Source organism: Melospiza melodia, chromosome 5, assembly GCF_035770615.1.
Source record: "Melospiza melodia melodia isolate bMelMel2 chromosome 5, bMelMel2.pri, whole genome shotgun sequence".
NCBI lineage: Eukaryota > Metazoa > Chordata > Aves > Passeriformes > Passerellidae > Melospiza > Melospiza melodia.
Window position 1 is genome coordinate 35,569,831 of NC_086198.1, and position 25,220 is coordinate 35,595,050.

The 25,220-nt window shown below is 42.0% G+C and overlaps 1 long non-coding RNA gene across 1 annotated transcript; it reads right to left on the reverse strand.

The window, feature by feature from the left end:
* Window positions 1-1,372: 1,372 nt before the first annotated feature.
* LOC134419027 (uncharacterized) lies at window positions 1,373-21,338 on the reverse strand. The gene is made up of 5 exons (XR_010027937.1): window positions 21,223-21,338; window positions 8,402-8,487; window positions 6,583-6,673; window positions 2,628-2,784; window positions 1,373-2,264 (listed from the first exon to the last, which is right to left on the reverse strand). It is a non-coding gene; the product is annotated as an uncharacterized LOC134419027 (long non-coding RNA).
* Window positions 21,339-25,220: the final 3,882 nt, after the last annotated feature.

A 25,220-nucleotide genomic window follows, 5' to 3' on the forward strand; every position in this document is an offset into this window, starting at 1 on the left:
GAGATTCTTAATCTCCTAACAGCCTCTTTGAGGTCAGGGGAAGAAGAAAGTCTAATATTTTCCACAGTGCTATGTAACCTACTAATTTCTTGTCAAAATGGCATGTGTTTACCATCCCTCACTGATACTTTGACTGGACTTTGGCAAGGAAACCTTTGCCAACAACCACTTTATGAGCAAACCCTGCACATTTCTCCCTGAGAGCTATTTTTTAAGAACACTTCCTTTAAGGAAAATTCTTCTCACAAAATTTCATGGCTGACTGAGGTGTCCTGCTCCCAGTCTGGCTGCACGGTTTCAGCAGCGTCACATCAGAAATAAACGGGATTGTTTTTGGTGGCACGATGTCACATGCATGGACCATATCCCTGGCAACAGCAAGCCTGCCCTGTGGCTGCTTGAGAAGAAAGAAATGGAGTGAATCAGAATAAGCCACAGTCCCTGCAAAAAGGGGAGGGAAGAAAAGAAAGGAATAAAGGAACAGCCACAGAGTGGGGTCTGGGAAGATTGGGTGCTGGTTTGAAAACACTGAGGAAATGGACTGAAACCCAAAAGATTACTTGTCTACTTTCTAGCTGCAGCAATAATCATTCTCTGCTAATGACCTTCCCTTTTGTGCCATGGGTGCCATTAGCAGGGTCCCAGCAGTGCCCAGGGGTGCACAATGCATGTGCTGGGGATGTGCCATGGCATCGGCCACATTTCAGGAAGGAGTTTCAATGCCTGAGTTTATTTTGTTTTGCTTGCAAACATCTGAGCTCTCCAATTTGGTAAAAAGAAAAAAAAACACTGCATGTCATTCTCTTTAGGGCTCCACATAAAAATCCTATCAGTTCTTTATAGACAGCAGTATGGTGGATTTCCTAGCTTCAAATGCTTTCCTGTTCCTGCGACTCATCCAGATGGAAACATTCTGCAAACAAAAGCAGTACAGTGAAGGCATGTGTGAGTTTGCTCCCAGACACTTCAGACTGCACATATTTGTCTTACTCTCTGCTGTTGGCCAATCTGTCATTGGAAGGCATAACTACAGGTTTATCAGAAATGCAGAAAAGCCCTCTGTTCCTGTCTCTTTCACTTTGTTTTTCCTGCAAAGCGAGTTGTCAGCAAATAGCAGACAACATTCAACTGCTGTAAGACAGGTGATTACAAAAAGTAAGAAATATTTGATTTTTCTGAATGTTTTCTGTCTTGGTCTGTACCCAGTGTGCTGCTTCCACCTGAAATTGTTTTTCATGGCTGTTATCTGAAGCCCACAGCTTATAACAAAAAGAGCTGATTATGTAAAACCAAAATGCCATGGGGCTGTCGAAGCCCAATAACCTGAGTGCAAAGCTCAGGCTGGGCCCGGAGCCTCTGCACTTGAGTTACACAAGGGCTTTTGCTGCTTCCAGACCAGAGCAGGCACACAAGGTAGGGAGCACTGGCATCCTAAAATTTTTAATCACTAGGGCATCTTAATCTGATGTTTTGTTGGGTGATTTTGCACTACTCCTCCTCCATGTTATCATAAACAGTCTAAAAATAGGTGAAACTGCTCCCTCTTGCAGGATAAGGTTTGAATTTTAATTTTTAACTCATCACTAACAGAAACTATCTTTTCAGAAAGGCTGCTGTTACTGTTACATTAGGAAGTAAAAATTCAGTTTTATAGAGAGGAGTTTAGTTTTTAGTGGAACTTATTACTAGAATGAAGGCATGGCTTTGATAAATCTGGAACACACCCAAAGTACAAATCAGAGTTTTTAACTTCCAAAGTTAGCATGCAGTCAGCTGCCTTTGTTTTTCTCCTTTTTTTTTTCTTTCCCCAGAGCTTTGGCAACTTCTACTCTAGTGCAAATTAAGAGTGGTGTTATCTGCAGGATTACTGCCAGAATTAAAAAAAAATCATCACTTTAGACTTTTGCATCAGAGAAGCCCTGTCATGAAAGGGAGCTGGAGAGATCTTTCCCCTTGAGTAAAGCAAGGGAAAGATCAGGGAGTAAAGCAAGGGGGGGAAAAAAAGCTGAGAAATGCTGTTCAAAGCCAACATCACACCCTGGGACAACACCAAGACTCTGGAAGGTTTCTATGTCTTGGAAGGCTGGGTTCATAGGAAGAGGTGGTAAACTCACTTTTAATATAAAGAAGAAATCTCTTAAAAAACAAGACTGAAGGAGTTTAGGTAAGTACATTTTCTTTAGGCTCTCTTCAGGAGCTTGGATGCCTCTCTCATGAAAGCTCCAGATGCTCCTACCTCCAACTTGTCTCTGGAAGCTTCAGCTCTAAATTATGAACATAAAAGTGAAAGAAAAACAGGTAAGGAATAAAGGGCTTGACTGGGAACCAGGCAGAATCTCAGGTAAAGCACCTCCCTGGTCACATCCCACTGCTGCTCAACAAAGGCCCTGTCTGGGGTGAGGTGCAGAGGAGGGGCAGCAGAGAGGAAATCCTCTGCTCCTGCCTCTGCATCCTGTTCTGCCTCTGCAGACAAAGGAGAGAGGTTTATTTACTCTCTGTCCCACCAACCCTTGTCTTTATAGGCAGCTCCAGTGCACTTAAATTTGTATTTCTACTATGCTTGCACAAAATATTTATGCAGGAATAGAGGGAATTAACAAAATATCCCCCCCAACAAACCAACCAACCTCAGGCTATGCAAACTGCCCCTCCTGTCCCTCGCTGGCAGCTGGGAGGAGTCCTGACAGTGTCACACAGGTGACACCTGAGCAGGTGCTGCACTGCCATTCCCGGGCTTCCACAGATCAGGCTTTGCTTCACCTCCAGTAGGGCTAAGTCAGCCTCCTGTTGAGCAGAAAATACATGAGGTTTTGCTTCTTGCAAACAGCTCGTTGCTGCTAGAAACCGTCTGTGACGTGCCTGGCCCTAGAGGAGTGCCAGGCCCAATTAATATTTTTTTAACAAAGCATTTGGCTCGCCTCTGATGAACAGCAGAGGTCAGAGGGTAGGGACCCATGCTGAAAGCTAAGTGCTGAAGTTATTTGTCTGCCTTGTGTTAGGTGCTGGGGTCCTGCTATACAAGTCAGAAGTGCAGAGTGCCCTAAGTGCAATAGTGTAATTTAAATGCTTCTAACACAAGAGAGAAACAATTCACTGATCATTTCATTAGAGGCTTAGCTATTTGCATCTGGACAGCTTCTCCTCTTTGATCTGGTAAGAAAAAGGAATGGAAGTTTAAGACACATTCAATTGCTTTTGTAAAGGCTTGGATCCAAGCAAAACACACTTATAATCTGGGAAATAACAATGAGGGGTTGTAAACTTATTCAGTACCCTCTGACTAGTTCTAGATACCAAACCGGAGAATTCCAGTGTTAAAGAATACAAGAGTGCTGACTCCTGGTTTCTATTTGACTCCCATCACAAACCTCATCTGTATGCTACTAAACAAACAATACCCTTCCCCCTGTGGACACATGAATGAGCTATATTGACATTGTTTGGTTTCATTTTTTGCCCCTCACAGAGTACAAAAAACTGCAAGCGCTGCAGCCTGAAAATATCCTGAATAGAGAAATCTCTGCTCCCATCTATTGGTGAGCAAGAGAACCATGTCCATAAAACCAGTAAATCTGTTTGGTTGTTTTACCTAGGTCCCTGGATGGACAGATAATCCAGGGGTATGGGCTCTCTGCTACCAGCTTGTTCATAATGTAGTGGCTTTTATTTCACTCCTCATTCTTCCAGTGGCACTTTTGGGGAGATGTAACAGTTACATTGCAGTGACCACAAAGTCCTACCAGTCCTCTCAGTATCATATATTAGGATGTTGGAACTAACTCTGTTAGTTCTTGCTGAAGATTTAATGAGTAGACACAATGGGGAAACAGATCCATGATGGGGCTGAACAAAGGAAAGGGGTTTTTAATGCAAACCATGGTAACAGCAGCAGATGTGAGACATCTTGGAGGCTGGACGTCCAACCCCAAACCATTCTGCGATAGTCACTGAAAATTCTTACTCAATCACTAAATAATTAATTTGATTTTAGATTAGTTTTTAGGAAGAAGATTCCAAAAGCAACAGAATATCCATTTGCAGCTGGCTGGCAACAGGCCTGCCCAGGCAGAAATCAGAACTCTGGGGTTGTGCTATCCAAACTGCTAAACAAGGAAACAAGGAAATTTAGCACAAGGGCGAGGAGAAATGAGGCTCATAAGGAATGTGTGCCTACAGAAAACTCATGGCATCAGCTGGAAACCAAATCACTGGACTGTTGCCAAAGATGCTGAATGAAATAGAGGGTTCTGTTTACTGTGGACTGTTATCACAAAGTTAATGGTGTCTTTGCCTTGACACTAGCAAAGGCCTTGTGTTTTCAAAGAGTTTCATACTTGCAAGTGATGAACTATTGCCTGAAGGTGCTTGGAAGACCTTCCAGGTGGGAAGGGGCACAGTACTGTACACAGCTCTAAAGGGCTGTCATTTATTGAACACAGCTAGCAGTTGAGTTCTGGCTATCCACTCATTAGGGGTGGTGGGAAAAGTGGAGGAGAAAGTAGTCAAAAGGAAGTGAATTACTGGATTCATATGGAAGGGCTGAATTTCTGAGCTCACCAGCTTCTTTGCTGGAATTTTCTCAGCATCTGAATCTTAAGTGAAGCCTCACTGCCACTGTCATGAGCAACATTCAGTTCTTGCCATGCTCTCATTGGTGGTCACTGCTGTTCCCAGATCATTAGGAAGAGGAACAAGCACAGTAAGGAATGTGAAAGAGGGCTGGAGGGAAAAGATGCTGCTGAATAAATCCATACTGGGGTGAACACAGTGCTGAGACAGAATATCATTCAGCAGGAAGGTTTATCACTACAAACTGGCATGGTGCAGTTGAGCTGGGGTTTTCTAAAGAGAGCTGCACCCACAGACAGCTGACTGATGAGTTCACTGGATAAAAGACTGTTCAGGAGTTCATCCACTGAAAGGCTCTTTACAGGCTCCACTTTCTCACGGTCCCCCTCTGGAAGGAGTTACTGTGCCTGTAAGAGTTCCACAGCCCATGCCTGTCCTCCCATTGTTCCAAGTTAAGAGAACATCAGCTGGTTTTGCTATTGTGAGCAGGGGCCACGATGGAGGGCTAATTGCTTCTGTTCAGCTAAATGTCTGTTTTATGGGGCCAGGCTATTGCAGCACCCAGCTGGACAATGAGACAGCGGCCTGAGCCTGTGATCTCCCTCAGACAGTGCCCATTTGGGCCACTTCTGAGGGAGCTGGCAAGAAAACCCCTTGTTTCTTTTTCCACACAATAAACAAAACTCCCAAAAGATAATTAGGTAATTCAGAGGGGATAATGATTATCCATGGTTTGGGAGGAATTTCTCTCTGACAAAGACTCCTCTGCTTCTGTAGTACAAACTGATTTTACTGGGAACTTGCTATCAGCCAGAGGAAGCAAGCTTACAGAGGAGATCTGTAAGGTGGGAAGCATTTGTTAATGCCAGATGCACACAGGATACATAAAGGTTATTCCTAGCAAGCCACATTGCATCCTTGCTACAGAAACTGCGAACATTTCTACCTCTTGGTGAGATCAAGGTACAGAAATACATATTCCTAAAGGAATGCCTTTCTCCAGGGCTTTGGGGTTTTGTTTTGAAACCAGTGCCAGGTTCTGTAAGAGGCAGGCCAGAATCATGCTTTATTGCCTCTGTGGCAAAAAAATGGAATCCTAATAAATGTTATCCAGCCAGCTGATTCTGCAACACCAAGATACACAGCTTATTCCAGCTGCTCTTCCTTTCTTGGACACTCAGGTGATTGAACACCTTGACTGAACACAGCATTTCAGGGATGGTGAGGGGCAGGGATAAGACAGCATGTGCAGGGTGCTTCTTAAGGCTGGCCTATTCCAATGATGAAAATTAAAGTAGCCCTGTGGATGTTTACTGGCATCCTGTAATGGGTTCTTCACAGAAATTCAACCTAAGCAGGCCTGGATATTGACTTGGAACTCAGCTTCATTCATCACTTACAGGTAAGGGTGTCAAGACACTTTTCCAAACAGAGATGGCTTGCCTTGTGGATGACTGGCCTGCTCTCCCTAAATTTCAAGGCTTGTAGATTTCTCCTATTCCCAGGTAATTTTAATTTTGAATTCCAAATATTCCTGCCTTTCTTTTTCAATCCAAAATATCTGGACTAAAGAAGGCATTCAGAAAAAATGTGCTTTATCTAGCTTGCAATAAAGATATAATTTTCAGGAAACACCATGAGTTTTACAGATTAATCTAAAATGGCAAAATTCAAGCACAACTGTTCTTCACATCTAGTGGACCCAGTAATAACTACAAGAAAGAAAATTAAAAACAGGAAAAAAAGCCATATGTGACTTTTGCCCCATATGATGCCTGCAGCTTAATTACAGAGCTGCATTGTGTGCTTAACTAAAAAGCAGTAAAGGCACTGCAAGAAGTACCACTAATGGAGTCAGCATCACCCCCTAAAGATCAGCTTTGTTTCTGGAATTTTTCTGCTGGAAACCCCTTTAATTCCTTAGGTTCACCTTTCCCTCCAGCAGCTCCTAACCAAGTACAAACCAGCAAAGCGTGAGGACAGGTAAGACGCAAAATCCCAAACAAATCCTACCAGTTCAGCAGTGTGCATCCAGCAGGCAGAGGGTGAACTGGATCAGGAGGTGGCAGCTCAGAGATCCTTGTCCTCACAGGAGATTTGGAAGCTGAGAATGGTCCCCCACGGGATGAAGGCAAAGGGTGCAAAAAGGAGAAAGCACATGGTGAAAAAATGTAGAATGGGGGTGATGCAGAGAAGCTGAAATCTTCTTGTATCTAAGAAGTTCATTGTGAGCACAGAGTGCTGCAGGAAGCAGCAAGCTTATCAGAGATCTTTGCATTGCCTACAGTGTCAAATGTTATGTTCACAGGGAGAGCAGACAAACAAATTGGCAGGATATGTCAATAGAGTCTAGACTGGAAAAGGTCTCCTGAGAAATTCATTTCCAAATCTTTAATCTGCCCCATTTTATATATTTTTATCTACAATAGTGCAGCTTTTCACACATCCCTACTTCAAGAAAAATGTAGTTAAATACTGTTGAAAAAAAAAAAAAGGAATTCATGTGCTCTTTTCTTTATGTAACTTCACATTTTCCCAAATGCAACTTGAAGCCTCACCCAGGGAAATATTTGCATATGTGCTTGTGTCATTCTGACTGCCCCCACACTTCCTGTACTCACTGGAGCCATCTGAAGCTTTAAACTAGGTGTTGAAATGCCCTAATGAACCAAAGCCGCTAATTCAGATTTTTTTTTCTTTTAAGGTGGAGAACAAAGAGATATCTCCCTCCTGGAAGCCTCAAGGGTTGGCAAGGAAGGAGATGATGTGGGAAACCTCGTGCCCCTCTTCTCCCAGGTGACAGGAAGAGCACTGCCAGAGGTACCATGTCAGAAGTACTGCAGAAGTGGTTTTTTCCTAAGATGTGCAACCCTCAATCCTTAGGTCTTTTCAGGAAAAAGCTCCATCTGTTCTGAATGCAACAGAGAACAGGTATTAGATTGTTTTGAAATGTGTACACTGTGGCAGCTCATGGACATTCTTCTGGTATTTTACTCACAGAGCTGTCACTGCATGCACATTAAAAGAAGAAGCAGAAAAAGCACAGCCCCTGAAGAGATCATCAGTATTTCTTTCCTCCTGATCTGGCTCTTTCTTTAACTCCTTTTCCCTTTCCCAGAGAAGTGTATCAGATTGTTCTGAACAGGATGCCTCAGCTGTGAGCTATGCACAGGACACCCGCCAGTGCAGAGTATCTGCTGATCAGGCTAATGCTGAAATCCCTGTGATTTCATGCCATGATAAAACACAGCACAGTGGCAGAGCACACAGGCACTGATTTCCTGTTGCAGACAAACACCCATTGAGCACTCCCCACCACATCTGGGGAACCTGTCTCACCCTATTGCTTTTTTTGTTGCTTTTCAGGATATTTCACTGAAGGAATGAGAACAAATCAACTACAAACTGGCAGGGGGAGAGCACACAAATTTTAGATGTTAATCTCCAATTACCAGTGACTGAAAGGGCAAAGGACCCTGCTCCAGTGCCACACTCAATATTCCTCACAGGTGAGCTCTTTCTACAGCCCTCACTTTTCTTTGCCAGCTCTTTTCTGACAGCAGTTAGGAGTTTTTAGTTTTATCTCTAAGATTTTTTTGCATTTTTATCTGTCCATCCCCTCTCTGCTAGAGAGAACTGACTCCTTATCTTTGGTGCTAAATTAGACACCTGTGATTCTTGGAAAATTACCTTTATGGTTCTTTGAGGGAAGCACTTTTTTCTTAGGGATGTCTTCAATGTGGCCAGATTGTTCTTTCATTGCAACACAGAATTCTTACTAAAAACCAGCAGTTATTTAGAACATTATGCAAAAGAAGGCACATCAAAATACCTGGAATGATGGTTCATCAAAAACTTGAAATTGCCCAATCCTCTTTTTGGTGATATTCTGGAGTCTTTTCTGCAACTGGTGTGTTCCTGAAAGGTAAATGTGAGATAGTTAATAGGATCCTACCAGCACTGAGCACCTCTGAGTGTCTACTGCACTTTTGGAATTTACATTTTTGGTTTGTCATTCCCCAAAAGGTCACATCTCTTTAGTGTCTGTGCTTTAGCTTCCTGATGCATCACTTCCCCAGCACCCCTCTCTTTGAGCTGTCTGTGTCTGAAGGGTGGTGGAACCAAAGCCAGAACCACAAAGCAGGGCTGGTGGAATTCTGGTTTAAACACAGCCAAAGCCCATGTCTGTTTCATTACTGCATTGAAGGAGAAGAGTTCTTTCAAGAACTATTTTTGCCATGCCTGTGAATCTGAGGCAATCGTGGTGTTTTGTGAGTTTCTACCGTGTAATTTCAATGTGCAACAATCTCTCCAAATGAATAATTTGGAATCCATGCACGCTTTGCAGTTTCAAGATAATTTGATCTGAATAGCAGCTTCATGTAAATGTTTTGGCAGCAGTGAAAAAACCCTCAACATTACTACTTGCAACTTGAAACATCAAAAACTATTTTACATGCTGGCAATGAAAGAGCTTGATAGGCAGGTTAAAATCATTAATTCCTCCATCTGAAACTGATATTTTACCACTGAAAGGTTTGAAAACAAATCTACTTTCAACAGGTTATTTCTGTATTAATGTGATACCAGCAACATCTGTGCAGCTCCCTCTCTTCTCCTGTGGGCAAGCACTGTTACGGGAGCTGGAAGGAACACAGCTCTTGCTTGCTTCACCCCACAGCTGTGGGGAAAACACAAAATAATGTTTGATGTGCTGGATAATTGGAGGAAGTGGATGGAGAATGATAACAACAGCAACAGGGAAGTTTCTCAAGCGATTTAAGAAGGTTGTCTGGTGCAGGCTGGATGTTTGATTATCTGTGCACTGGATACCCACTTCTCTCTACTTGAATAATACATGGGAACCAAGGATTGTTTACTTTAAAATACCAAAATGAGAAATGACCATGTTCTGAAAATAAAACCTGCGAGTTTCAACTCTGCCACCTCTAGGAAAGCCCAGTGGGAGGGATAGGATTGCTAGAACTAGGGGAGGCCTCCTTTTCCTTATTTGTTATCATTTAACAGAATCTGAAGGCATCTTCCTTTGCAGAGAGCAGGAAATCATTCCTGTGCAGCTCCAGGGCCACACAGAGGTTATGGTGCCCATTTCACTTGTGGTGTTAAAAAACAGAGGGTTTCAGAACTGTAGTGGGGCTGTACCAAGTCACCAAACCCTGGCCAGCAGAAAACAGAAGAGCACGTGCATAGTGGAGAGTTTCTGACTTAACAAGAGATAAAAACACGGTGCTCTTTAGCTGCCTTCTCCCTCCAGTGTTCTCAAATACCACTGGTTGTGTCCACTACAGGGGAGATTTCTCGGGGTTACATTTGGATGCACGTGGTCAGCAGAGAAAAAATCCCAGCCAAAACATTCCTGCTAATTGGTGGTTGTTTTTTGAAACCTGAACATTATGAATCCACGTTATACTCTCAGCCTTTGCTCTAAGTCTGCTTGGAAACTTGAATTTTGTAGCAATGAACTGTAGTGTTCAATTGAGCAGGACTATTGTACATATTTGTACATGCTAACAAACACAACCTGACTCCTGCAAGTCACTGGGAAATGAAAAGGATTGTGATTATGCACATTATCTGTCTCTAATGCCTGCATCTGAGACACAGAGCATAGCTGCCACTTTAGGATGAGGCAGCCCAAGCACTGCCAAGACCAGCAAGTTACTTGCCTCATACAGAGTGAAATGTGGTGTCACTGACTCCAGCGGTGAAATTCTCAAGGAGCCTTGTGTTCTGCCCAAGGTGCAATGATATTCCCCATACATGGGAGCAAGTGTTTTACCACAACAAGCATCATTTGTGCTAATCAGAGAATATGTAATCACCAAAGCGACTTGTAGTGATATTTATGAAATGTGAATCTTGGACTTATTTTGCCCAGACCATCTCATTTTTCTCTCCAAAGCTGCTGGTTATGCAAACTCTGAGGACTGTTAAATATCGCACAACATTTGAAAATCAGAACTTACCAAAGCCCCTTTTTATTGGATTTTTTTCTCTCTCTTTGGCTAAACCTATTCTGGGTTAATATTCTTTTCAAAGTTAACCCTACTTGATCAGTGCTTTTAATGCAGCTGTTCGAGTCAGCCAAGGAAGATGTTACAAAACCTTCTCTCCCACTGCTGCCTGACCAAGGATGTTTCAATGGAAACATGGTCCTTTTGATCTGATTTATTTGGGAGTTCTTCTTGTGCAGCTTGTATCTCAGCAGAAAACCTAACAATCTGTTTGCTCTTACTGGGAAAAAAGAGACTGTCGCCCTGCCAACATAATTACATTGGTGAGTTAGGGAATAATGAGTGAGAACAGATGAAATATTCAGATATAAATAGTCTGTTTTCATGTGCTGTGATTGTCGCTAATAAGGCAGGGATGTGTGGTTTGTGGTTCAGGGACAGGATGAGGAACCAGGACATCTGGATTCCTTTCCTAGCTTTACCACAGTGTATTGAAGAAGCCATCAAATCTCTTTTTGCCCCATCAGTTGGAAGTGGATAATAATGCTCTGGGGACTAATTCTTTAATGCTGTCATCTTCAGATGTTCAGGAGAGGAGAGCAATACAAGTGTACACTTTTTGCACACTAGAAGTCAGTCCAACAAAACTTTAAATCCAGATACCTAAGAAGTTTGTGAATTAATTTCTCCTATCCCAGCTTGAGTAATTTGACACACTTGCAATGAGAGATAAACAAGAGGAAGATTAAAACCAGTACAGAGTGTTTGAACACAATCCTGTAAGTCTGTGATCTTAAACTTTCTGGGACAAGTTTTCTGGGCTTTGCACTCTTTACACTTTCGACAAAGAGCTGCCAGTGATGTCCTTTACTGAAATGTCCTCATTTGTTCAAATCCTGAAAACTACTTAGGCCTTAGCTCATGAGGCTTGGTATAATTTAAAAGAGGCCCACAGTGGCCACCTACACAAGGGATGTGTTTCCCCCAGCCTGTGTGTATTTTGTTCGCTGCAGCTGTAAATAATAGATCACTAAACCACAGATTAAAAGCATGTAATTGCTATAAAATTAATTAAAGACAAGATTAATCTACCTAGGAGTAAATAAGCAAATTTGGAATGTAAATCATAGTGAAAAAAGAGCTGGTTTTTTTGTTTTTTCTTTTTTTTAACATGCATATGGTAATGGAGAGTCTTAAAAGCAGAGTTGCTTCTTCAGCTGAGGAGGGGAAGAAAGAAACTGTGCTAGGGAGTTGAAAGCCTTGAGTTTAAACCACTTGGGATGAGCACTGTATTATTTTAAGGTTTCTACTACTTATTTAAATTTCCAATTTACTCAAAGTGAGAGTCTGCAAAGCACTAGTGTTTCACCTGGGTGTCAGATGGCTCTTCCTACACTGAGAAGCTAAACAGGAGCAGATCCACAGCTGGTAGTGGGGACCCCACATGCACACTTTGCATGTGGCTCAATTTTCCAGTCTAGCCCCTTGTCTGGACTGGCTGGAGCTTAGGAAGGATGGTTCTGGAGTACCTTCCTGATGTTGGTTCATCCAAAAGCCCAGTTCCTATGCTCTGACCTGAGGTGCAAGGAAAAGCATGGTATGTGGCAGAATCAGGAAATTTGCTTCAGAAGTGCCCTTCTGATGTGACCTAAAATGCCAACCTACCCTCACTGATTTGTACTGTTATCCCTGAATAAGGGCAGCACTAGGGCTTGATTTGCACTTGGAATCCAGCTGGCCAGGCAAGGCTGAGCACAAATTTCCCTTTGCTTTCATGGAGGCTTTGCTTTAAATCACTGCAGTTGGACACCGCTGAAGCAGCAGCTGGAATACTTATCCTGCAGTATAATTTCAGATTTCTTTGAAAAAAAGGCTTAAGGCTATGTGTAAGAGAAATTGGCTTCATTTTGTTGATTTTAATCTCATTTGAGACCGTTTTTGGGAACACTACAATATTGGCACAGGAGGCACAATTATAGGGAGAATTAGCTCTTCACCATCACTCTAAGCTAATTCTGTGTGTTCTGTGATGCTGAGGGAAAAGCCAACCTCCTCTTGATGCACAAGAAATGCTCCAGGAATCTCCAGTGATTAATTTATTTCCCAACTGACTGGTACATTAAAACACAGAATAAAAGTCCATAGTTAACCAAGTCCTTCCCCTTTCCTATATCCAATCCTTGCTTTCACCAGGAAAAATGTGGGCACATGGCCTGCCAGGGTCTGCAATAAGGAGATACAGGGAGCAGCATCCCAGGGCTTACTGCTGAGATCCCTCATCCTCCTCCAGAACCTTAAAAAATGAGTGTACTCAGAGAGACAGGGAATAGGTACCTGGAGGCTCATATTCTTCCTCATAAAAATTGCACTTAAAATGATTCACATCACACTAATGTTCCTAAAAAGACATCCCAAACCAACACACACTCACGCAAATAAGCTCTAGCTGTGCATCTGTGTATGCATGACCATGTAAATAACTATCTTTATGTGGTGACACAAAGCAGCCTCAACTACCAAAAGATTTAGCAGCACAAATTCTTTTCCTAAGGCACAAATCCCACTAGTAGTAATTTCATCTCGAAATGGAAAGCACAGCACTGCATTACTTGAGCACAAAGGCCAAATTTCCCTGGTTGGTAGTTAGACCTCAAGCTCATACAAACACAGCAGGAGAAACCTGAAATGATTTTGTTTCCTGGTGGCACTAATTCCATTGCTGGAGAAAATGTAATTATATTTATGTTGACATTATAATGGTAACTTTGCAGGCCAGACTCTACCTGTCTGTTAAGCCACATAGAGCTGAAGCAGCAGCAGAGAACTAAGGCATGCCTGTTCCTTGGGGGCAGTGTGCCTGGTGCCCAGGCAGTCATTTCAACAGTAAAAGTTCATTCTGTGTAAAAGATAGTTATAATTTAATTGTGTCTCAACTACACAATTGTAGGGGGACCGAGCGTAGGTGAATGAAGGTAGTGTAGAGAGTAATCTTACCCCCTTAAAGAGTTGCAGCTGGGTTAATTACTAAAGATTAGGAGCAGGCCTGACTTTAACAGGCCACAGCTGTAGCCAATAACAAGAAGAGTGCTATAAAAGAGTGGGTTGGTTGGTTGGCTGAGGGGATCTGGAGTCAGTTGGCTGCTGTGAAAGGAAGGAGGAGTCAGTGCTTAGAGGAGCTGCCTACAAGAAACATCAAGGAGGTACAAAACTCTAGCAATGTGGAACCTTTGCAATATAATGACAATGGAACTCTTGCACTGTAATGACAACACAAAACCTCTCCTTTTCAAGGAGATGGGAATTGCAGCCATTCATTGGTGATACCTTATTAATATGTGGTGGCATTGTCAGGTATTTATACTGGTTATTTTAATTTACTATGTTACAGGAGGTGTGCCAGCCTATCCTATTGTTCTCTCAAGGCACTCTGTCAGTGTGAGATGTCGCTAGTCCTGAAGTCTGGATCCCATTTTTGTTCATCACTTCTCTTGCACAAATGGTACTGCTGCCCTCAAGAGAAGCAGCACTTGGGAAGGGTGTTTCAATTCAGGGCTGAAAGATTTCTTTTTCCTTATATAATTCACAAAGAACTCTAGAGATACAACTGAACTGAATTAAGCAAGTAGAAGACAGAGCTAAAAAACTTACAATTTTCAAAACTTAGACTTTGGGTGAGAATAACATTCCAGGACAAGAGGGAACACATTGCTTTTTTTAACAGGTTAAAAAAAACCAACTAAGCACAAAAATCCAGCCCCTTATTGTTTGTGTCTGCTGAGCCTAATTTTCTTTGTCTTTTCCTTCCCTAGTCATACAGCAGGACAAAAGCCATGGTTACAGTAACTGTAATTAGGATACCAGCAGATGGAATAGTTAATCATTCCCCAGCTAAGCATTGTGTGTATTGCTGGGGAAGTCAGCTAAGGTAGATTAATTTTTTTCTAATTTAAGCATATAAAAAAAGAAGCACCTGGTTTAACCTCCCATCCCACCTCCTTCTGCCTTCAGTGGGGAGGGAGAGGAACAGACAAGGCTGGGCTGTGGGTGGAATCACTCACTTCTTGATGGTGCCTCCTCCACCACTGGAGAGGGAATTGCTGGTCTATCTGAAACTCAGTTTTCTCTGTTAAACTGCAATTTAATCCTGTCTTACCACACAGAAGAGGCAGGAAGATGACTGCCAGACATGAGGGCAGCCAGGAGCACACAGGAGCCCCTGACAGCCTGTGCACTTCTTGATCTCCCCATCCTCCACTGCTGGATGTAGCCAAGAGAGGTGGTCAGTGTCCACATTCCAAGCCTGGGGCACAAATCTGGCTGAGCTTGGTTTTTCCATTTTCATCAATATTAAAAATATGTCCTGTACATGGTGGTACTTCTGGCATTCACCACACAAAGGCCTGTGCAGGCACCACATTTTCATAAATGCTTCATGCAGATTTCACAAGATTACATTGGCTTAAGCAGGAGGAATTTTATGGGCCTTACAAATGTTACCTGAGGAAATACAGCTCCCAAATGGTGACTTAGGTTTTTTTCCCCCTCAAAATACATTTATAATAGGGGAGGTAATGTATGTGAACACCAGAACAAAGTTTCTTAAAGGACACTTGAAGCATTTGAGATATGAAGCTTTCAACAGCCTTAGCTTTTGCTGAGCTTTTTCAACTTGGTTAGTATTTAGTTCAATTATTTTAAGGACAATAATATCAAAGATGTAATTCCAAAAGCAACAGAATTAAATTGCCAGAAAACTCTGCTATTGAAATCACCTTTAGTTGCTCTCAGCTTGTTTTGGTTAGTTGGTTTTTACCTGGAGTGGTTTAGGAGGTCAGTTTTACTATATAATACATTGAGTTGATAATAATGGGGAAAAGGTGACTGAATTCATTTTAGTCAAAAGGAATAACTCTTAAGTTTAAAGGGAGTAACTGTTAAGTATGAACATAAAGTTGCTGGCACCGTTAAATTCTAAAATTACTACATGAAATCTAATAGGGAGCCAGTATATGAAAGCACTCAAGTATTATGGGTCACCTCTTTCCAGCTTCATTTGGAATTATTTATCTGCTTGCAAATTTAGTTAGATCCATACTATGTAAAATATATAACATACGAGTTAGAAATATATATATTAACTTGAACAGAATAGCAGATAGTGTAAACTTCTTATTTTAATCCCCAAATCATGCCACTTGGAAGAAAAAATTGCAGACTACTTTCCTATATTTTCTGCCTCTTTGCACTCTTTGACAGAGCTAATTTTGCAGTGCAAGAAAGAGCATTTTTGGATGGATCCTGCCCTGTCCAGAGTACTGGAAATGTCACAGTACCACAATCACAGAGTCCCAGTTCCTTTACTAGAGGAGATTGAAACAAACATCTGTGCATTTGGATGACCATCTAAATGAACCTGAGTGTGGCAGGGCCCTTCAGCAGTGTCCCTGTCACTCCAGGAAATGAGGCTGTAATTTCACACATCCCATTGCAGGAGGGCTGCTCAGCAGCCAGGCAGCAGGTCCAACGTAAAAGGCAAATCAGATGTACCTCACATCTGTGGACTGGTTTTGTTGCACCTCAGCACTCTATCACATACAAAGCCTTGTGTTCTTCAAGCAGGGAATTCCTAATCTGTTTATGTGACTTAGGAAGATAAAAGGAGATAGCCTTTTTTCAAGTTTTATTAATTCTAAACCAGTCATCATCTGAAGGAGAAAAGGTGCTTTTCTTCTTGTTCACGAGATTTTTTTTTTTGGTCATATTTCCTGGTGTGCCATCTCACTCTTTCAAACTGTAACATTACCAAGATATGTTATTTAAGATTACACAGGAAAAGATGAAATAATAAACTAATTTGTAGGTGCTTCAGGTTTTGTCTGAGCTGGGATGGATCATTCCTTCCTTCCTCCTGGGCAGTGATTTCTTTAACAAAGATTTGCTGGGACAAAAATTCACCTTCTATCAAGTCTCTATCACCTTCACACACCCGTTTCCCTGCTCTAAGCTGCTACACAGATACTGAATACTGCACATGAGCTGTTTATTGGGATGCTCCTTGTGTAAATATACAGGTTTGATTTAGCTGGCTGTCAGAAAGGCAAACAGGAATAATGGAAAATATCTTCAGCCATCTCATAGAAAACTCTCATAATTTAAAGCTTCAGCTGTTCAGAAAACTCTTACTTTTTTACTTCAGGCACCTCAGGAAATTGCTTTGCAAGAACTGAGGGCCAGATAACCAAAAAGACTGTGGCTAGTAAAGATATCTGGAGGAGCCACAGGGCAGCCATTCAAAACCCCATCTGCTGTGTCCCTGTTCACCTTTGCCAGGTCTCCTCCACAGGTATAAATCAGGTGGCCCAATTACTTCACATTGTGCCAATAATGACTTTGCAAATATTTGAGTATTTATGAGGTGCTAATTCTTGTCTCTATGTGTTCAGCTTAGCCTGGATTCAGCTGTGATACCCAAAGCCAAGTACTTAGTGGTTAAGCCTGATTTTAAATGCACAGAATGCACAAAGTGTCCTGGCTTTGCATCCAAAATCCATGCTTGACATCCACCCAATCCAACTCACCCCTGCAGGACACTGCTGAGTCATTTCCCACTGGTCAGAGCCACACAAAATCTCTGTACATAAAATCTAAGTGCACAAAGCAGACGGGAGAGTAACAGTGTAACTCTGCAGGAATGGCCATGGCTACAATAACTACAGGCAAGGGGAATTAGGTCGTATGAGTATAAATGTTGAGCTGAAGTATTAATTTTTGTTTCTCTGAAAGAGCTCAATGAGGCACAAAAATGTTCAGGAATGTTTAATCCTAGAGGGAATGAGATTTATCAAGGAAATTTAAAAGGATGATTTGTTCACCTCTGGTTCTACAGGCAAAGAAAAGCCAAGAAAGTCCAAGGCATTAACAACTTGGATGTTATTTTCATGCTGCTCTCACTGCCTCAAGTTTGATGCTACAGTGCAAGGCAAATCTGGCTCTGGCAAGCAATCACTAACTTGTGATAAGCATTAGGTTTACATTTAAAGATCAAAGCAAACATACATAAACCATTTTGAGTACGTACATATCCTGTACTTTATGTCCTGGCCCTTGGGTTTATAACCCCTCATCATTGTATTTCCCTCTCACATTCCTAGTGGGTCCAGGGACAACTGGAATCTGTACTGAAAAGAAAATATAGTTAATTTAATTGATAATAATATGTAGTGGGCTAGATATTTCAGGCAGAAATTGTATTTATTGGTCAGTAGATGAGGCCAGAGGAACTAAAAGGTCTGTCACTGTCACACTCACTGGAGGAACAATGAAGCACTGAAGTTTTTGAATACTCACTGGGCTGCTTTTCTCCCCTCTGACAATAGCCAAATGATCAAAGCCTTAACAATGCACATGTACTTAGACAAAATTCCCATTTATCTGACACATCCCAATGCTAGATCTGCCCATAACTAAAACTCCTGTTCAAAGATCATTGTGCCATCAGAGGGTGGAGGGTTGACAATTTTTCCATTTCAAGGTAGATTCCACCTACTCTTCCCAGAAGTGAGCCTGGTCCACAGCTAAGCAATCCACAGGCCATCCCTATGACCAAATCCTGAAACCCTTGCTCATGACTGAACTCCACCTGGGATCCATTTGTACAGGTTTTTACACTTCAATAAATCTGATATTTTACTTCTGTTTTTTCTACCCTTTTCTACTGGATAAAAATGAAGGCATAATTTTGAAAACCTGTATTGAAAACTCAGTTTTTCTGAGCATTTTATGAAGAGTTTTAAAGAGCAGATTTCAGCTCGGGCTCTAAATAAAACTCTCAAGGCTTTGGTTGGAATAAAACTCAGTCTACTGTAAAGTGAAGTACTGAAAGTATGCTTCATTTCATGTCTTAGGAGAAACTGCCAGAGATGATTCCTGCACAGTGATCTGCACAGGTTAGGAGCTACTTATTAATCTCAATTCTATTTATTACATGTAACAGGTTCTTCTAAAGCCACATGTATAAATAAACAAACTGATGGCAGATTTATAGTAATTTTGAAAAAGGTATTAAAAGTGTGCTTGTAAAAAAGTATCTGAGCCTGTTCTATGTGTAGTAAACCACTGGGGAAAAAAAAGGATACCTGACAGCTTGAAGAAACCACGTTCATCTCCCTCAATTCTTGGGAACCATCTAATCCATAAATGAAGCAAAACCTTGTGAGATCACCTACCACACACATTTATGCAGGCTGAAAACTATCTATGTCTGGATTTACAGCAGACTTGCTGCAAAACTTCAAGTTAGTGCCTGTCCTCTCTTGCTAGTTCTCCTGGCTGCTCAGTGTGTGCAGAAATCTCATCCTGACCCTTGAGTTTCCTTTCAATTGAGTTGGGGGTTTTTGAAACTGCAAATCATAAGATGAAAGTGCAGAGAAATACTTTTGTTTTCCAAGTACCTGAGGAGTTTTAGGTTTGGTTTCTAATAACTGTCTGTTATCTAGTCCAGAAGATTGTTTTTTGATGGTCTGAAGTGCACCATTAGTTTTACATGCTCTTATACACTGGTCTGACTTAGAACCAGTCTAACTGTTTTGTTACAAATGGTTTTAGTTTCCAAGTAAACCAAGTGGCGAAGCAATTCAAAACATATTGAATTCATTTAACACATTAATAACCACAACTGGCTCTAAATCAAAAAGAATTACTCTAGAATTAAAGAGTTTTATTTCTGACAGTTCTTACTTTTAAAACAAAGTAAAACATATTGGATATATTCACTTACTTTAAAATAGCAAATCAGTAACACAGGGATTAACATATTCCTTTTCTTCCTCATGTCCAAGACATTTCTATATACAGAAGAAAAAGCTTGATTTCTCTTCAATGCAAAAAAATAATCCTGTAAATGCACTTTTCATGTCCCAATGTGCAGCCACTTTGCTGAGCTTTTGGATTCTACAATTAGATAAATCAGATTTCCTAGTGAAGATCTAAAGCTGTAAATACAATTTCTCTTCACTTCATTAGGGATCTGGGTAATTCCTGTCTTGGGAGCAGATCCTGTCCATGAGCAGCTGGCCCAGCCATCACCACTGCACAGCTTGTGGAAGCATGAGATGCCTTTGTAGCTCCTTTTTCCCCTTATATTAAAGTGACAAGCACAGCCTGAGAGCTCTGATCTCACAGCACCAACAGAGGGCACTTGGCGGCTGCTGCCAGCAGCAGGGTGATGCAGGACAGCACAGGGGGCACTGTGCTGTTACCTTCTGCAACAACAGCTCTGCAAACAACATCTGCTGAGCTGCAGGCCGGGGCAGCCCTCCTGCCTGGGTGAAGGCAGCAAGGGAGAACAAGCCCAGACAGCCCTGACAAGGCTTCTGGAGACTCACAGCAACTCACAGAAACTGCTGCAGGGAAGGCACCACAGCCCAGGTCCCGGTGCTTGTGAGGTGTCTGCACCCACACTTCCAAGAAGCTGTGCTCCTGGCACGGCCTACCTGGTGGGATGGAGCAGCTCCACCACTCCCTACCACTCCAGGAGCCCCTGGCTGCATCCCACTTGGCAGACCATGCCAGCTGGCACTGGGTCACCAAGGTCCCATTTCTGTTACACTGGCATGGGGGAACAGCACCCTTCCCATGTGCCATTTGCACTGGGATGAGTTGGTGTTGGAGAGGCCTCCAAGGAGTCAGGAGGGACCATTTCTGATGGGAACTGTGCTGGGAGGCTGGACAGCAGAACTCTGCAATGGTGCCCTTGCCAGACCTCTGTGTTATCCCAAGCCATGCCCACTTTTGCTGCAGTGCTCTTGCACATCACACCTCCAGGACTTGACCCACACAGAGGCTGCTCCCACAACTTGCCCCCATGACTTTCGCAGGAATGGGAATGATTTAATGTTAATGGCTATCCTCTTCAGAACAGGTCCTGGAGAGTGGGGCATAAGAGGTCATCATTGTTTAAACACTTTTGTTTTGCCTTCTTTCTCAGAAACTTTAAATCATGAGCTTCCTTACACAGAACGCCCAAACTGACAGCTTTAGGATGTGTGAGAAAGACACAATTAATTTAGTGCAAAAGATAAGACATTTCCTTGGGGAAGCACTAACACCAGGCCTATTACCCCTCAGAGTCATTGCAGATTAGTGTTCTGCAGAGAAAGGGATTCTAAATCTTTTTAATTGAAAAATGTTTCTCTTTTCCTTACCATTATAAATTTCTGCCCAGAGGTTTAAGAGTTTTTAAATTATTTCTGAATTACATCCAATTTCTGGACAGTTTATCAAAAAAAGGAGGATCAGTTTGTCTCTTGCTTTATTAATTTACGTCAGACCAGAGAAAGGAGAAATGTATTCCCCTGGTGACCCAAATGAAATAGTCACATAAAGAGATGCTTAGAAATACAAAGACCAGACATCTCTAACATGTTAAGATTGGCAGCTGTCACCAACACATCCACATGTAGGAATACATGCCATAATTATGCAAAGTGGAAGGATAATTATCCAAACACAGTGATGGAAACAACAGTCAAGAGAAAAATGTTACTCAGCTTCTCTCTCCCTTTTTCTGGCTTCAAGTTTGAAAAACATCAAAACCAATTATTGTAATCCATGTAGGCTGTTTGACTCGTAAGTCACTAAATTACCTCAAGAAAAGAAGAAAATGCAAATATCCTTTTACCTTTAGCATATCCTGAGCAGGAACATTCAAAACTGTGAACTGAACTTGCTTAGTCCTCGATCCATGGCCTTGGAGCAGCCCTCTTTTTATCCCAAAAGGGAGATTTGAAGCAAAGTCCTGGCTTTGAGTGGTGTAGGCACCAATCCCAGGAGCCTCCTGGAAAGCACAGTTCCCTTTGGTGTCCGTAACCTGCTGGAAGACAGGAAGAGCATCACACAGAGTTAGTTAATTCTCAATTTAGATGTCCATTTAGCTATAAGGCTGCCTGGCTATCTTTTCTAGAGCTCTAAACACAAAAGCAACTTTGTGCTTTGAGGTGCACAATTTGCAATTTAGGGGGCAGCATATTTAAAAAGGCACTCTTCAGGTGAATGTTTCTATACTGGTCTGCCACAGTCTTTGGGCAGCTGCATAGCCCACAGATCATTTGTGTGTTAGGAAGGTTTGGTTTTTTTGTCCTTGGAAATCCTTCCAAACAACTGTATTCTTTCCACTTTTCCTGATTGTGTAATGGTTGTGCTTCCTCTGATCTGTACTGAAGAAAAAATATTTTCCTTTTCTAATTCAATCCTTAGCCCTTGTTTTCCCAACCTCTCATTTTTTTTAAGAAACGTGATTTCTTAAAAAAAAAAAAATCTAATTAAGCCATTTATCAAACTTTTCCAAGTGGGTAGAGTGACAAATTAGCCCTATCTTCCACCAACAATCTGATGGATGGGAAGATAAAGATGCAGAGACTGTTATTTTAGCTGGAAGCTCTCCACTATATCAATTGTTTGGCCCCAAGCCAAAGGACCCTAAGAGTTGACAAGGACTAATGACGGGTTCGTGAAATTTATGCAGCGTGAGGCCTGACATCAAAGGAATGCAGCCTTATTAGCAACATCTCTATGCCTTCTCCTTGCAAAAAAAATACTCATTTGTTTTTTCACAAGATTTTACTTAATCATTCTACTCTTTCAGCAAATGGAAAAAAATTCAAACTGGAAATACATGTGCACAATAGCTGATGAGTTCTGCTCTTCTCTATAACTAGGAAGTGATTGTTATGACTTTTAAGTAATGTCCGCCAAGAGAGGCTAAGACAGGTAGACTGCAAATAAGTTTCCCTAGGAGTCTTTCCTTTCACCAATATTTGCTTTGAAATACTTGCAGTTTTCCCAAGCATGAACTCTTGGTGGTTTTAGGATATGAGGTTAGGACTGAGGTGGATATTGGGCCTGTCTCTGTGACAGCATCACCTTCAGTGTTTGTAACTCAGACCTTTCTCCCTTCTCCCAGTGTTTTTATTTTGATGTGCACCATTTTGACGTGAAATGGAAACGCTGTGGAGAAGGTGGAATGCAATTACTACCTGACTGGAAAGCAGGAAGAGAGGATATAATAGCCAGGATGGCTTCTAAGAAAAATCAAATCTACAACTCAACAACAAAAACCTCTTTTGATATCTTCGTTTGAAAAAACAAGCCATTTCTGCAGATACTACATGTTACTCTGGACCAGAAGTTAAATCCATATATTTTTTACTGGAAAAGTATTTAAAGATTACTCTTGAGTCCCATTCTTTATAACCTTTTTTTTTTCTCTTGTGGAAATAGGACAGTCTTTAACTTGCTAGCACAATGAGAAACTTTGGTATTGCTTTATCAAATCCAACTGCAGCAGTCCTGCATAACCACATACCTGATTAACTTGATTTATCTTTTCCACACAACATTTTTACAGGATGGAATTAAAAACAATACTGCAATGAAATGACGACAGCACTGGAAGTCAATGCAAAGCCATATCAAGCACATCCCACAGTATTTTACCTTTGCTTTCCAGTCTGGATTTAATAGTATGTGTGGAAGGAGCACTGTGCAAAACTAGGGATGTCATCCATCTTCAACCCTCCTGTGCCTCAACAAACTGCCCTGGATTATCCCTCCTCTATTGCTCCCAATCCATCACCAACTTGCTCTGAGGGGCTGGGCACTCCTGCAGCTTTTCTTCCATTTTTGCTTTTCCAAAGGGGATGTGCCATTGCATCTGCCATGCTGCTTTTGACCCAGGGACATCAAGGCAATTTACTTCCCACTGGGATATCCGCAAGCTCTGATGGCTTTTGGGGAAATACAAAAAAGCTTGGAGTCTGTGAGGTCCAACACAAACAATCACAGAAAGAACAAAAGAGCTTTTAAATACTACAACCTTACCTGGCAATGTCAAAACCAGGAGTTGAAATTCTGGTTGAAAACAGAATCACAGAATCACAGAATTTCAAGACTGGAAGAGACCTATAAGATCATCTAGTCCAGCCGATGTTCTAACTGTTCAACTAGATCATGGCAGCAAGTGCCACACCCAGTTTTTTTTTTGAATTCTTCAAGGGATGATGCCTCCACCACCTCACTGGGTAAATGATTCCAGTATCTGACCACTCTTTCTGTGAAGTATTTCCTTCTTACTTCTAACTTACATCTAGCTTGACGCAACTTGAGACTGTGTCCTCTTGTTCTATCCGTTGTCGCCCGGAGAAAGAGGCCGACCCCCAGCTCACTACAGCCACCCTTCAGGAAGTTGTAGAGAGCGATGAGGTCGCCCCTGAGTCTCCTTTTCTCCAGGCTGAACAACCCCAGCTCCCTCAGTTGCTCTTCGTATGGCTTGTGCTCCAAGCCCCTTACTAGTCTCGTTGCCCTCCTCTGGACATGCTCAAGTAACTCGATGTCCCTCCTAAAGTGAGGGGCCCAGAACTGGATACAATACTCCAAGTGAGGCCTCACCAGTGCCGAGTACAGGGGAAGAATGACCTCTCTGTTCCTGCTGGCCACTCCATTTCTGATACTGGCCAGGATGGCATTGGCCCTCTTGGCTACCTGGGCACACTGCTGGCTCATATTCAATCGACTGTCAACCAGCACCCCCAGGTCCCTTTCCACCTGGGCACTATCCAGCCATTCCGTCCCCAGCTTGTATCAGTACAGGGGGTTATTATGGCCGAAGTGCAATACTCGGCACTTGGACTTATTGAAGTTCATCCCGTTTGATTCTGTCCATACGTCCAGCCGTTCCAAGTCTCTCTGGAGAGCCCTACACCCCTCTAGTAGATCTACACTCATTCCCAATTTAGTATCATCGGCGAATTTACTAATAAAAGACTCTAAGCCCTCATCCATGTCGTCAATAAAAATATTGAACAGAACTGGTCCCAACACAGACCCCTGAGGGACACCACTGGTGACTGGTCGCCAGCTGGATGTGGCACCATTCACCAGCACTCTCTGGGCCCGGCCATCCAGCCAGTTCTGAACCCAGCAAAGGGTATTCCTATCCAGACCACGGCCAGCGAGCTTGTCTAGGAGTATGCTATGGGAAACAGTGTCGAAGGCCTTGCTGAAATCCAGAAAAACAACATCTACAGTCTTCCCTGCGTCCACTAGCCGGGTTACCTGGTCATAAAAGGTGATCAGGTTAGTCAGACATGACTAAAACACCACAGTAATTCAATTTTTTTCTTCTTCCTGATCCATTTAATATTTCTAAGTTCCTAATGTACCTTCTTAGCTGCTTATTGATAGCAGGGCTGCTTGGGAACCATATTCTCTCCATAACATCCCCTTGCAATCCCTGGAATGAAAACCTAAGTAAAGAAAAATGCACTGGTTGAATTTTTCTACTTAGAAATGGAGATTTTTTTCAATAAAAATGAAGTGTAAGTATTATGACACTATGCAATTAAGTGTTCAAATGTCATTGCTTCTAACTTAGGAAGAGGATTCCTTGAACAAAGAAGCTTAAATGTAAATTGGCTGGAAATGAAAAAAAAAAAAGAAAAAGATCAGTGCTGAAGTGGCCAATGAACCAAACTGTTTGCTTACTTATAATTAGCAGCATGGTCATTGTCTGGCTGCCCTGGCACTCTGTAAATAAGCCTGGGCAGACTGTGATTTAAGATTATTTAGAAGATTTATTTACTATTTAAGATCTGTTCATTGATCAAGAGATAGGTAAAACAA